The sequence below is a fragment of the Chelonia mydas genome, chromosome 8 (assembly GCF_015237465.2).
Source record: "Chelonia mydas isolate rCheMyd1 chromosome 8, rCheMyd1.pri.v2, whole genome shotgun sequence".
NCBI lineage: Eukaryota > Metazoa > Chordata > Testudines > Cheloniidae > Chelonia > Chelonia mydas.
In genome coordinates, this window is record NC_057854.1 from 52,772,017 (window position 1) to 52,787,303 (window position 15,287).

At 52.0% G+C, this 15,287-nt stretch overlaps 1 long non-coding RNA gene across 2 annotated transcripts in view; it reads left to right on the forward strand.

Moving 5' to 3' along the window:
- The first annotated feature begins 5,030 nt into the window (after positions 1 to 5,030).
- The window catches only part of LOC122461375, a 36,221-nt gene continuing 25,964 nt past the window's right edge, over positions 5,031 to 15,287 (forward strand). For both annotated transcript variants that reach the window (XR_006283221.1, XR_006283219.1), the window contains exons 1-3: positions 5,031 to 5,164; positions 7,117 to 7,238; positions 9,404 to 9,454. This is a non-coding gene — a long non-coding RNA (uncharacterized LOC122461375). The remainder of the gene's footprint in view (positions 5,165 to 7,116; positions 7,239 to 9,403; positions 9,455 to 15,287) is intronic.

Genomic DNA, 15,287 nt, shown 5'->3' on the forward strand with positions numbered 1-15,287 from the left:
CATGACGGATGCTTCGCCAGACATCAGGGTGTGTGGCAAAGTTGCCACTGCACCATGCCCCCTCACAGCTGTATGTGGCATTGCAACAGCTGGAACTCCGGTTCTCCCATGCCTCCTTGGCCTATTTCGGCCACTGGTGTGAGCTGGCCCTCCGGCCAAGCCAGGTACAAGTCCATCCCTTTGCAGGGCCTCAAAGTGCTTCACTTAAAGCCTGACAGAAAATAGCAAAATACTGAATCTTCAACCCAGCTGGGTTCAGAGCTGGCAGCCGCCTTCTTTGCAGGCTAGCCCCAGCTTCAGACTGTCCCAGCCCCATCCTAAATGCCCGGGTTTCACTTTCCCAACCCAGGGGCTGTCATACTCTCCCTCTACCCAGGGTTTCAGCAGGCTGCAGTCCCGGACTCCAATCAGGCTTCCAGCTCAGGGTGTAATCTAGCAGGTTTGTTCCCCCACCTGCCTCTCCCCCGGGGCCTCCTCTGGCACTTGCTCCTCCCTTTATGAAGACCCAGCCCCTCCGTAGCTGGATTGGATCCCCAGTTAGGCCTCACACCCCTCCAAGTGCAGCCTGGTAGGTTAATTGGGCTCTTGGGCCACTATAACCTTTTGTCAGCTGTGGCAGGAGGCGACGGGGAGGCATATGTAGCCCACCACAGGCTGTCTCTGCTGCATGGGTGCTCTGGCTGCCCTAGATTCAGCATGTTTACACTCCAGCTCCTTCTCTCCGCCCTTGACATGGAAAGTGACTGCGATGGTTTCACTTTTAGTAGACCAGCCCCCTCCTGCCAACTGTCTCAGCATCCTCGTCCCACTTGCCCTGGGGCGTAGCGTAGAAGGTATGGCTGCATACAGGTTCCCTGGCTGGGGGGACAGGTGTGGCCTGTAGTGCTCTGCTGTAGCACCCTCTCTCACCGTAGCCTGCTTCGTGCTGTACATCACAAGGACATGGGTTCTTCTTGGAAGGAAACTGGAGTCGAATGAGCCATATCTCAAAAATCTCTGCAGCGCAAGTGAGTCGTGCCAACTTGGCAGGGGCCGCGGTGAAAGTCAGAGCGATGGCAGAGAACTGTGCTTTCCCTAAGAGCTTTCGCTCTGTGTCAGCGGTGCAAAGAGCCCTTTCCGGCTGAGCTAAGCTCTGCACAGTGCCAGCCAGCACGGCCAGCGGGAGACTGCCTTTTGCTCACTGGACTTGCCAACCCCTGTTGACGATAAAGCGGTGGCTTGTGAATTTACACACTTACACTTTAAAGTGATACTTAAAACCAGAAAGTCCTAATACGGCTGCATGATAATGTGTCTATGAGGCAGCTAGAGGGTGTATGGGAGAAACCAAATTTATCTTTAAAAAGGGAAAGAGATGTCCCTGTCTTATTTCCTATATTGCTACTGTGCTTTCACATGTGACGGACACTTGTGAATGTTAGGGCAAATGAGAGTTGTTATTACGCCCCCAATTTAACTATAACTTGGCTAACCAACCGGGTGTTGAGCCGTCTGTTCTGGAGTGCAAAGCACTGCTGAAGATGTTGTAATGCTCTCTGGAAAGTCAGAGCTCCAAGGAGTGGTGCAATGGCATCTGCTCTCTTCTCTTATGGAACAACCCAAGGTAAACCCGCATTCTCCTAGGCAGCGTCACTCTTGACTGGGGATGATGTGGGGAAATAAGGTTGCAAATGGCACTCTTTGCTTTGTTCTCCTGAGCGGGCTTGTGGAGCATCTGAATCAGGAGCGACATCGGGGAAAGGGGAGCTGACTTCAAAGTGTTTTAGTGCCAGGGCTGTTCATCAACACACAGATCGCTCTCTGGTTTTCTATGAAATCTCCCTGCACTGAGCCCAGATATAGACAAAGTCGTAGATTGGCCACGTTCCCCGCAGCATGGGGCCAAAATCAATCATCTGCTGGGACAAGCAATAGACAAGCAATAGACTTTGGCTCCCCTGATATAGCTTCTGTGTAGCAGCCACAAGGGTCCCATTGCGGCTCATTGCTGTGATACTGTGATCAGGAAGCAGGCCTAGAACCTGGGGACCCCATGTACTGACTGGTACGGTGTGTCCTAGCCTCTGACCACCCGCTGGCAGCTGCTACATCGTGGCTAGCACTACCTCTGCCTTCTGTTTGATTCTACAGTGACGGCATCAAAACCCTGGCTGAAGCATGGCAGCAAGGCCAGCGAGCCTATGAGCTCATTGCAGGGTCACAGCTGGCTTTCTGCTCTGCGCTGTCATTTCATCCCTGCCTTAGGCTGTCACATCTATGCCAGCGTTTTTACCAGATGTATGGAAACTACATTGTTATTCAGGGCGGGGCATCTATCTCTAATCGGATCAGTGATCATCTACCACGCCCCTCCTGCGGGTATCTACGTGTCTGGCAAAGAGAGGCGGTCGGTCTTTACGGTAATCCAGCAGCAATGCACGTGCCATTTCTGGAGGCAGAAAGGTCTGCTCTGTGCAAACTGCAACCCTAAGTTATCCATGTGTCCTGAGCCCATCGCAGGAGCTGTTCACGTCGGGGCGAGACAGGGGTTTTTTTTGCCCTAAAATCTTTCTTTTCTTACCATAGTTCAGCACGTCTTTTGCTGGAAGAGAACAACCCAGGCAACAAATTTCTAGTGGCTGATGTCTCTGCCTGACTCCACCCCAGATCAGCAAGTGTATTTTCACAGAGTCTTTCTCCGCCAAACAAGCCCATCCTACGGCCAGCTTTTGATCTCAGTTACACTGGTGTACATCCCGGACTAGCTCCACTTATTTCACCAGGAGATGCTCTGGATTTAGCCCAGTGTAAATGAGATTATAATCTGGCACTGAGCGTCTCTACAGTTGAGTATTCAAAAGGCGCCCAGCAGCATGGTACCTGAGCAGCCGTTCCAATTGTGCTCTGAATCTCAAGTAAACACTTCCGCGTCTCTAACTGGAGCAGATGCCATCAGATGCAAAAGCTGCTGACAATGTGTTGCAGGCTAAAAGCAGCTGACCAACCGGCAATGGTGACAAAAGGAGAGGAGGCTGAATGGAGACAGAAGGGAGGAGACAGTGGAGGGGGAAAACACATTGGGTTTCTCCTCCTTGCTACATTGACATTAAACCAAGACTAACGCTGTTGAGACCAATGGAGTTACGTCAACATAACACTGGTGTGCGCACAGGCGCCAACTTTCTTCTTTCCGGCGGGGTGCTCCGCTCCAGCCCAAGGCCCCGCCCCTTCCCTCAAAGTCCCACCCTCGCGCCACCTCTTCCTGCCTCGCTCCGCCCCCTCCCCTGATCACGCCCCGCCCTCCCGCCACCTCTTCCCGCCCCTGCTCCGCCCGTCCCCTGAACACGCCCCGCCCTCACGCCGCCTCTTCCCGCCCTGCTCCACCCCCTCCCCTGAACATGCCCCGCCCTCGCGCCGCCTCTTCCCGCCCCGCTCCACCCCCTGAACACGCCCCGCCCTCGCGCCACATCTTCCCATTCCGCTCCGCCCCCTCCCTTGATCACGCCCCACCCTCGTGCCGCCTCTACCCGCCCCTGCTCCGTCCCCTCCCCCCAGTGCCTCTCACCCGCCGCCAAACAGCCCTGGAGTACGCACAGAGTCGGTGCCTCTGGGTGTGTGAAATGGGGGGGTGATAAGCCTGAAACTGGCCCTGTCCTGAGCTGGGCTACAGCTCCCACGCAGGGATGCTGCTTGTTTTATGAGGACTGAACTCCAGGTCTGACATAACTAATCAAATCGGGTGGTTCGTTTGGCTTTAGAAAACATCGGATCAAATATGTGGCTACATAGCCAACACCCCTTATAGCAGGGGTTCACAAACTTCATTGTACCATGACCCCCTTCTGACAACAAAAACTACTATATGACCCCAGGTGGGGGGACTGAAGCCTGAGCCTGCCTGAGCCCTGCCACCCGGAGCCGGGGGCGGGGGAAACCCAAGGGTTTCAGTCCCAGGCAAGGGACCTGTAAGCTGAGCCCTGCCACCCAGGGCTGAAGCCTTCCGCTTTGGCTTCAGCCCTGGATGGTGGGTCTTGGGGTTGGGGTTCAGCCCTGGGCCCCAGCAAGTCTAACACCAGCCCTGATGACCCCATTAAAACAGGATCGTGACCCACTGTGGTGTCCCGACCCACAGTTTGAGAACCGCTGCCTTATAGAGGACGCGACCCTATCCCACAGTGACTCTGCAGCTTACAACAGCATCATTGCTGTAATAGCCCTTCGGCGGTGACTGCTGTGAAGGGATGCTGTGTGTATGAACGGCCTTTGCCTCTCTCCCCTGGGAGCTCTCCTCACTTGCAAGCGAACTGCTGTTGGACAGGCCCTGCATTGTGCCAGCAGCCCAGTGAGGGGAGGAGGTGTTAGCAGAAGGTGCTTCACCCATTTTGCTCGCTCAATCAGATTGGATCTGGTGATACTTTGGTTCTCAGGGCGTCCTTTCCCTTTCCCTTCATGGTGCCTTTTGATCTGCTGCAGAATGGTCCCTTTCAAGCACACAAAACAGAGTTTAAGTTTCAACTCCCTGGGTTTTGCTCTAAGGTGGGCTACTTCCAGGATTTAAAATATGTGGTGGCCAAGGACTGTATGACCTTTTCAGCTTCTGTAGCTTCCCATCCAGAAGATACCACTTAGGGCCTGGTCCCAAGCCCATTAAATTCTTTCTTTGACTGCTGGGCTCTGGATCAGGCCTTTATTGAGGGAACCCCAGAATTACCTTATAAACAGCAATAAAAGTTAAAGCACAGTGCAGAGAGGTGCAACCTGGCCAACCTCTGCTGCCCATAGAGGGTCTGGCCACTATCCTGTGATACTGCCAGGTGGCTTGTGACAGGGTGTACTAGTCTCAAAGGCCCCCCTTCTGGAGGCCTCAGGGCCCTACCACACCATGTCTTAGAAAGAAGCAGAGGAGCTGAGTCCTCCAAGTGGCCTAGAGAGGCTGCACAGGAAGCAGCCAGTTGGAGAGAGGCTGCAGGGAGCAGCCAATCAGGGCCCAGGAGGGCCATATAAAAGGAGTTGCAGAGCCAGAATCAGGTAGTTGCTGCCTGGAGCTGGAGGAGTGTGGACAGTATTCCTGGCTGGCTGAGGGAGCTACAAGACTGTGGACAGAGCAGTTGCTGTCAGGGACCAGGGGAGTAACAAGGAGTTCTTGGCTGGCTGCTGGGAAAGAGTATAAGACTTCAGTCCTACGGTAAACATAAAGTATTCATGCTTGGGCTGTGGGGAAGTGACCCAGGGAACTATAGCAGAATAGTGAAAAGTTAAAATGGATATAGTGGCATGTGGCTGCTATCCATATGGTCCCTGGGCTGGGACCCAAAGTAGTGGGTGGGCCTGGGTCCCCCTGTGATGGGTTCCCCCTTGGGGTGCCACTTGGAACTGGGATACCACTGAGCCCGCCTGTCCCACCAGCCTGAGTTTCACTTACTCTGTGCTGCTGTGACAGGCTCTCAAGCCCTCTTCTAGCACACACAGGTAGAGATACACACAGATGCTGAGATCTGCTCTGCATGGTAGAGCTCAGCTAAGGAACTGCCCAGCATGCAAGTGCACACCCTATCTGGAGTGAAAACCCAAAATTGTATTGTCTTGAACTGCACAGAGAACTATACAGTGTAAGCTCATAAAATTCACCCTCTCCCTCAATATGGAGAGAGATATGCAACAGCTTTCTGCCCCAAGTGTGAGTGCCACACTGGTTTCAGAGACAAAACAAAACAAGTTTATTAACTACAAAAGATTTTTTTAGATGATTATAGGTGATAACAAACAGATCACCTTAGTAAATAAACTGCAAACTGAGCTTAAGACACTAGATAGGTAGGGTTTAAATTAGCAAATTCTCACCCTGAGTGATAAACAGGCTGGCAAATTCTTAAGGCACAAGTTGCTTTGGCTTTCCTGGGTTTTCATACACAGGCTAAAAATCCTTCTAGTCTGGGACCATCACTTCCCACAGTTCAGTCTTTGTTCCTCAGGTATTTCCAGGTGTGGTGTTATAGGGAGAGTGAGGTCCCCCCATGATATAATTTTCCTCCCTTTATATCTCCTCCCCACTTGCTGGAAAACTCTCTTCCTATGATCTCGGTCAAACAGTTCCCATTGTGTAGTGCTATCTCTAAGAGGTTTCTATTGTACACAGTTCCTGGGGTAATCCTTGTGCTTGTGTGTGTTTCCTCAATAAGCCATTAACATTGTTGGGCCTTTTTACTGTCATACCTGAAAGGCTGCTTGTGGGTGTTTTTAACCTCACAATATGTTTCAGTAACACATACATAGCCAAACTTCACACATGATGATAGCACGTATGATCCAATGAGGTATTACTGTCTAGCAGATCAACACTTTTAGAATGATACCTCAGAAGACATACTTTGTACAGAACATGTCCTAATTACATCACAGTGGTGAATATTTGGGTGTCACACAACCCATTAGCTATTGGATATTGAACTGCGATATACCCCTGGAAGGGGAACTGAACTGCTTAGTGGCTGAGCTGGGGCCAGAAAGGCCCAGAGAATGCAAAACCACTGCCCCCAGGAAGGAAGCCCTGTGGGTATGGCTCAACACTAGGGCTGGGATAGTGTAAAGACTGAGAGGCATTGTGATAGGCCTTGGTTTACCCCATGTGGGGTCTGCTTTGTTTGTGTTTTGTGTGGACACGTGTGTGTGTGTGTAGGACTGAGACACCAAAACTGTCTGACACTACCAGCGGATCACCATAAACAGAGAGGAGCAGATGCCCCCCCCCCCCCAGCCAGGGGGCACTCGTGAGGGGAGGGTGTCACATTCCTCTAGTAGCTGGCACCTGCCCCTGTCTGCTCCAAAACCATCCTACCCATTCCCACCATGAAGGAACCTTAATGGCTGCATGGCTCGAGTGAAACCATTTCCTTGTCTACTGCTTCTATCTGATGCTGAGTAGAAGCCCTGCCTTGCTGGCTATGTAGCAGCAGGGCAATAAGGCTCTTAGCAGGGGTTGCCATTTCTGCCTGGAGCTTTCTGGAAGTTTTGCTCTGCATTGATTCTGCAGTCCTGTCCCTCCATCGTATCACTCCCCTGCTGCCCTTTACAATCTGTCAGTAGGGTGAGATGCTGCTAGGCGCTGCAGGTAAATTAACTGCCTTCTCCCTGCTTCAGGGGTTTCCTGGTCCATGGAAAAGTATCTTTGCAAATCATGACACGACCAGCAGCAATGTTCCCCTAGATGACTCATTCCAGAGGTGTAGATTCCAACTGTGTCCCCGATTTTTACCTCACGGGTACGTCTGCCTCTTTCACATTCTCCAGGGAATTTTTTCATTTTACATTCTTTCTCAGCCTCATGTTCTCCCTTTCCTGATTTTTCTCTCGGTCTTCCCCCCCCGCCCTTTAGTTTTTTAAAGAAGCTTAAGCAGGCAAGACTGGCTCAGTGGCTGGGGCCTGGCATGTGAGAGTCTTGGGTTCAATTCCTTGCTCCACTACAGACTTTCTTGGGTATGACCTGGGGAAAGTCTCTCTGTGCCTCGGATTCCCACATGTGAAATGGAGCTTATACTTTCCTAGCAGCTGGTGGTGCTGTGAAGATAAATGCATTAAGATTGTGAGGCACTCAGGGTATGTCTGCTCTGCAAAGAAAAACCTGCAGCACCTAGTCTCGGAGCCCAGGTTAATTGACACAGGCTTGAGCTGCAGCTCTAAATATAGCAGTGTAGCTGTTTGGGCCCAAGCTATGAGATTTTCTCCCCTTGCTGGGTTTCAGAGCTCAGGCTCCATCCCAAGCCTGAACATCTACTCTGCTAGTTGTATACCCACAAGCCCGAGTCAGTCAACCCAGGCTGTGAGATTCAGTGCCGGGGGTTTTCTTTTCAGTGTAGACATACCCTCAGATGCTACATTTATGGTGTGGTCTGATAAATACCTTAGATAGAAGCATCAGCTGCAAGTCAGTCTGTGCCATTTGAGCCCTTCCTTTGCCATGTCTAAAGAAGCCCTGAAATTGTTGCAAACTATTCTTTTCTCATTTCCATTAGAAATTGAAGGGGGTTGTTAGTGCCTTCTCAGGAAGGCACATTAGGTTCATAGTTTAAGGCCAGAAGGAAGGCCGTTCTGATCCTGGAGTTCCTCCCTAGATGTTAGCAGAGCTGGTAGCATTGTGAGATCCCAGGCAAGGAAAACGAGAGAATTTTTTAATCAGACTTTTGGCTCCTGGGTTTTTTGATCCATTTAACTCGAATGCCTGAAAAATACTTGGGGCCGGGGGGGGGGGGGGGGGGGGGGGAGAGAAGATGTATCCTAGATATTCAGCAACTTAGCACCTTTAATGACGAGCTGAGAACTCATGTCCTTGGAGACTTCCAGGAAAATGAGTGCAACTCAGACTTGATATTCTTAAAATAAAAAGGGAGTGGAGAAATCTTTACAAACTGCAGACTTGTTATATTTTACATTATAACAAAGTAAGAAGGTGAACTAATTTAATTTTGACTGTCTAAGGATGTCTGTCTTTGGACCACTTCCAGCATCGGTGTTTAAATTCACTGGGCGTGGGCAGTTCGGACTCAAAAGGGAAGCTGCTCTTTCTTTTCTGTCTAAAAATGGCTCTAAACAGAATATATTCAATGTTAAGGAACACTATCTCTGTAACAGGCTTGTAAGTCCCACTGCTTCAATCAAATCCAGTACCTACCTATTATAACTGCTGGGCTTCCAGCTGGCAGTGATGGGTGATTGCTGTGAGGAGTACCTTACTGCTGACCTTCTGGCTGGGACTGCTGGGAGGAAGTTCACACTGCTGGAGTCCCAGCTGATAGCTGATACTGTCAAGACACAGTCGAAAGAGATGCCAGGAATAGATCTGCCTTTCCCAAGAATATCTCTGCCAACTGATTATCCTAGCTGGTGCTGGCTGAGGAAGCGAAATCTGCCTCTGCCCTCTCATTCATAGAATATCAGGGTTGGAAGGGACCTCAGGAGGTCATCTAGTCCAACCCCCTGCTCAAAGCGGGACCAATCCCCAATTTTTGCCCCAATCCCTAAATGGCCCCCTCAAGGATTGAACTCACAACCCTGCGTTTAGCAGGCCAATGCTCAAACCACTGAGCTATCCCTCCCCCAAGGTTAAAGTCTATGGTTAAAGTCATAAAGTTGAGTTCTCTGCTGCTGGCTTTGGTGGAGTTATGCCCTCAGAGGATCTGGCCCATAGAACTGGGAGGGAGGAGGGATTTCAATTCTGAGACTAAGGAAAAGCCAGACCTTGAAGAGACTGAACTGAGAGGAATCATTAGACTGCTTTGCATCACAAACCCCCCTGCCTCCCTAAGGATTGTGTGTGTGTACAATATGTATATATATGCAAAGGTATGAGCATATGTGTACACACAGGTATGTGAGATTTCTTTTGGACTCTGAGGATCCAGTTGGCTGAACTGTATTCCTTCTTTTCCAGCACCTGGTGGGCCTACAACCATACAGAGCTCAAGGAGACCTGGGATTGATGGTAAGAGATTTTGTTTCTCTTCCTTGGCTCTTAATCACACAGCCCATCTCCTTTCAGTAACTGAGTTACATGTACATGCAAGCTTGTAAGTGCTGCCTGCCTCAGCTTAGTGTCCTTCCAAACCCTTTGAGGACCCATAGCCTGAAACTGAACAAGGCTATTTATCCAGTTATGCTCCAAGAGTGTGGCAAATAGAACAGAGGGCAAAATTCAGCCTGGTGCAAGTCCCATTGCTTCACTGATGCCAGTCACATTTGGCTCATACCACTAATAACTTAATTGGTAACTCTGTTTTCTGGGCTACAAAGTCATTTATCCAAGTTATGTGCCAGGAACTGGGCTCACACACAATGCTCATAGGGTCTGATCCAAAGCCCATTGAAGTCAATGGAAAATCTTTTCAGTGTCATCTTTAATGGTGCTTGGATCAGGCCCCTATTCATTGTGATGCTAAGGGCTGCTAAGCTCGTAGAGGCTAAGACATTTGGGGGTGCAATCCAGACCAGTGAGGGGTTGTCACCCCACCTGCAACCTTGGATGCCTCACAATGCTTAGCTGCTGTAGCTCCTACCTGGGCCACCAGCATGCAGGTCCCACCAGCAAGTCTGACCCCATCAGCAACAAGCCAGCCACACTCTGGCTTCCAGCAGCCTTGGTTACTGGTCTCGGTGTGACCCCAGTACACTCCCAGTCTTGAAGTTCCCCAAAAAACACATGTTCTAGCCCTCTTCTAGACAGTCCAGTTATGTTAGGTCCATTGCCCCTGAAAGGGGATCAATCTATAACAGTTTGCTACTTTTAATGGAGCTACCCACACAATTCAGTGCAAATGCACCACATTAGCTTCGATTCAAGAATAAAACAAGCTTATTTAACTACAAGGAGATACACTTTTACTCAATTAAAACTTAAGGCATTAAAGTCAGAAATGGGCACAAGGGAAATAAAGAGAAAATGCTCGTGAAAATACTAAAACTTAACAAACTAGACTTGATTCAAAGGGGAAGCCCCTTACTGCACATTCTGAGTAATATTGCTGACCAAATTCTCAGGCTCCCAAAATCCAGTGGCTGTTTTTTGTCTTGGGTGAAGAGAGAGGGATGGATAGGGAGAGAGAATTTGGCAAGTTTTTGCCCCTTGTTTTTTATAGTCCAAGCATTCTTTGAAATGCATATTTCTGAGGGTTACCCCTAGATGAAGTTCGCTCCTGCTGTGAGGATGGAGATGAGGCATCTTGAGGTGAAAGAGGTTCCATGATCTTTACTAAGATGCGGATGTTGGTTCCTGCCCCGCTTCCTTGCCAAAGAATGGCTACTTGATAGGTGATGTCATCAAAGCTGATGGGCCCTGGCTAGAGGTGCCCACTTGTCTTTTGTCTTTGAGAAACAGGCTTACCCCTTTGCCCCAGCCTCATCTGCTAAACACACTTCTGTCAGGATTTCATCTTATGTTCATAACTTTATGTATAATGTTGCTACAGGCATTTTATCATATTGCTGACCAGGGAGTTGTTAGTTTTCAAAGGATACCTTGCAAGGCATATTTTGTACACAGATTATTACAGTAGGGTGTGAATCCAGGGGTGCATTCCCTCCCAGAGGGATTGGCTTTCAGAGAAACTGCCCAACAGATCTTTCTTGCATCTCCAGATGGGCAGTAATGAGCTGCCAAAATCTTGACAACCAGTTCCCTATAAAAAGTTCTGATTTAAGGGATGTGCCTGTGTCCTGCCCCCTCCCACCACCCCCCTCGGCTCCGTTCTGCCCTCCCCAGGCCGATTCTCCATCCCAGGTGCCTGCTGGTGGCGCAGGAGTCCTGCAGCCCTTGCATCAGTGGGGTCGCTCCCGGCATGTGGGGCGGTGGCTCCCTGCAGGCAAATGCTGCTCTCTGCCCGACTCCCCACCACAGGATGTGAGCAGCCCCGAGCGGCGGAGGCCGGACAGCTCCACAGCACAGGAGTGGGAGAGACTGGGGTGGGGCTCTCCCCAGCATGCCCAAGGCTGCTGCTGCCAGGGGTCAGCTCCCCAGCCCTACGCAGCGCCCAGTCACAGGGTGCCTGATCTCCCTGCCCAGAGCAGCCAGTTGCGCTTCCTGGGCCCAGCAGGAAGCAGCATGGAGCTTGGCCGCAGCCCCTGAGCGAGGCGGCATCGGATTGGCCTCTGCATGCAGGGCCCCGGAGCAGCTGCCCGGATGGCTGCCCAGCACAGGTACCAGCCACAGCGCGGCCCCTGCCCCAAGACAGGACGCAGGGCCCCATAGCCCTGTGCCTCCCAAATGGTGCTGCTCCATGCACCCCCCTCTAGCACCGAGCCCCTTCTCCAACCAGGGCTGGCTCTAGGATTTTTGCTGCCCCAAGCAAAATTTTAGCTGCCCCTGCTTTTTTTTGTGTGCCCCCCCTGCCCCCGGCTCCGCCCCTTCCCAACCCCTTCCCCAAATCCCCGGCCCTGCTGCCTCCTCCCTTGGGTGTACCACATTTCTCCCCCCACCCCATTGCTTCCTGCGGCTCCCCCCGCCCAAGCTCACCTCCACTCTGCCTGCTCCCCTGAACACACCGCGGCTCCACTTCTCCCCCCTCCCTTTCAGGCGAGGGAGAGGCAGCACATTCAGGGGAGCAGGCGGAGCTGAGGGGGGAGCACAGGAAGTAACGGGGGCAGGAGGTAGAGGAACCACTCCCTGCCCCAGCTCGCCTCCGCTCCACCATCACTACTGCCTCCGCCGGGCACGCCACCACTCAGCTTCTCCCTCCCTCCCAGGCTTGCCGCGTGAAACAGCTGTTTAGCACGCAGCAAGCCTGGGAGGGGGGAGAAGCGGAGCGGCGGCTGCGCGCTCAGGGGAGCAGACGGAGGCTGACCAGAGGCGAGCTGGGGCGGCAGGGCCGGCGCTGGAATGCTGCCCCTAGAAATGTGCTGCCCCAAGCACCTGCTTGTTTTGCTGGTGCCTAGAGCTGGCCCTGTCTCCAACAGCCCCTTTCTAGAACACTGAGCCCTACACCATGCACCCTCCCTAGCGCCATGAGTCAGGGCCCCCTTGGCCTGGGGGGCTGCCCCAGCCTGGCTGGGACTTTCTGGGGCAGCGACTGCCTACCCATTTTCCCCCCTCCCCCCCGTTCTCTGACCGCCCCCCAGAACCTCCACCCTCTCCAACCGCTCCCTGCTCCTTATCCAACCCCTCCTCCCAGCCCCGGCCCAGCCCCCTTACCATGCTGCTCAGGGCAGCATGTATGGATGCTGCACAGCCCACTGGAGCTTGCAGCCCCACCCCCTTACCAATCTGCTCAAAGCGGCAGGCGCTGCAGAGCTGCCCAGGAGTGGTCCAGAGCGCTGGCGGCGTGGCATGCTGAGGCTCTGCGAGAGGGGCAAGGCTGGGGAGGGGCCAAGGGAGCCTCCCCGGCCGGGAGCTCCAGGAGCCCTAACAACTGGTTCTAAAACTGCTTCTAAATTTAACAACCGGTTGGTGTGAACTGGCTCCAGCTCACCATTGGCATAAGGCCTGCTGCCATTATTCAAATAGACGGATGTTTTCGAAGCACTTGAAGATGAAAAGCTGTGGGTGCTTCTCAGCCGTGGGGTTGGTTCCCCCACGTTAGGTCACTGAACTGTGTTTCCAACCGTATCCCCAACCCAAAGGGGTTTTGTGTGGAAGTGGGCAGCTGATGTATTACCCGCAGGCCTAGCTTTCTGGCTAGTGTTCTCGCAATACAGTAGCTTTCCAAGGCGCTGTGTGGGCACTTCTCTGCTGCAGTATTTGCCTACACGCTTCCTGCATCTGCTCTTCTCCTGGGGAAAGTGCTTGGTGACAGCGCCCATATAAAGGTGTTCTATAACATAAAGCTTCATTCTATTCTTGTGGCTTCACAATGCCACCCCAGCAGCCTCTCTCACACTGGGGCTCAGTGTATTCCCCTCCTCTCCTGGCTGGCAGGGCCTAGGAGGGTCACAAATGCTGCAGGGGGGTCCCGGGGGCATGAACAGGAGAACCGTGTTTTCTACTGCTCTCCATCCCACAGCAGCATTGGGGTGGAAGCCATACACAGCTCTCTGCAGCCAGATGGGAGCTTTGGTGCTGTAGCAGGAAGGGTGACTCGAGGAGAAAGGTGGGCGGATTCCTGGAGCTTTCTCATCCCCCAGCCCTCAGGAAGTGTTACAATATGTAAAAAACCCTGGGAGAGCAAGAATTTGAAAAAGCTTGCACGTGGGTTGGACAGACAGGAGCAATGGAAGGTCCCCAAAAGTGTGTGTGGGGGGGGGCAGCACAGGACCCCAAACCATAGCCCCTTCCCCATGAGGCTCTGCCCCCTCCCTGTCACTCACCCTTACAGCTGGTAGAAGGGGGGGCAGGGCCCCCTGGCCCACCCGTTCCCACACCCATGGTTCCAGCTCTCCTGCAGGGATATGCATAATCTCTACTTTCTTTGCAAAACCACTCCCGCATGGTTGCATCCAAGCCAACCTTTGCCTCCTTCGCCAGGATTGCTGCTGCTGCCAGGAGCTGAAGCCTCTTACTTAGGGTATGTCTACACTAAATTTGGGAGTGAGCAGGGGCAAGCCTCCCTTCCCAGGTTGACAGATGGACTCGCACTAGTGTTCAAAGAATAGCTGGGTAGACAGCACACTGAATTGCGGCTTAGGCTGGAGCTCAGGGTCTGAAACCTAGGGAGGGGGATGGGATATCAAACTGGGCTGGGGGGCCAGGTTCCCACTCACTCCAAAATGCTGTGTAGACGTGCCCTTAGATTTGGTAGTGCAGAGCCTGGGAGCAGAAACCACTCTCATTGCCTTTCCTGTTTCTCCAGGCAGGCAGCAGCACCTTGTCTGATCACACCCTGTCAGTACTGGCAGGGACTCTAGCTGTTATGATTTAACAGTAGCAGTTGGAGACTGTTAGGTGGTGTACAAACGTCATTACCCTCCTCTAACAGGCAAGGCACAGAGATTAAGTGATTTGCCCAAGGTCATGCAGTCTGTCAGAGCCAAGGCTGAACCCAGCTCTGCTGAGTCCCACTCCAGGGCTTTGATTCTCCCTAGACCTTTATCATAGTAGGCCTGGCTGCTAGTGCCCAGTTCCAGCTATTGGGCTACTGTTGGCTCCAAGCTTGTTTGTGGAGCAGGTCCGTGGCTGCTCCATTTCTCGGAGAGGTTTGCTCTCTCTCTCAGAGGTTTGCTGTATCCTGTTCAGAACAGGGAGCAGAGCAGGGAGATACAGCAGCCTGCCCATCCCTTCAGCACAGATCTGCCAGCGCTCAGTCCACCTTTCACCAGCTGCTTCAGTGCTTTTCATACAGGATTCAGGAGTAGAGTTGGGTGCTTTTGGGAGATGGGGACCAATAAATCCAGTGTCAGGTCAAACAAAACATTTTGCGACTGTTGATTTTTGGCAAATTGTTTTCTTTGACTGAAACAAAGTTTGGAAATGTCAAAATGTTTGACCATTTCCAAAACCTCCCCTGTCACCTCTGGTTTTGGAATGGTGCCTAAACACGAAACGTTTCGGGTCAAACAAAGCCCTTATTCCCCACTGACCATGCCACATCCTTGCAGGGAGGGCGAATGAAATATAAGGGTTAAACACAATCATGTACCTGAGGCTGTCCTGATGATCTAACTGCAGGAAACTGGCTTCCGCCCTTTTACTTACTTGGAGCAATGGCCTTTGTATAATGCATCCAGTTAGCTCCAATATGGCAATGAGTGGTGTCAGAGGTGCTTGGCCAGTGCAGGTCCAGGATGCCAAAGAAATTAAGCATCAAATGGCATAATGAAAGGGGCAGAGCTAAAACAGAGCCAGATTGTGCCCTTCAGAGTCTCACCCACATAATGGGGAGTAGAATTTGATC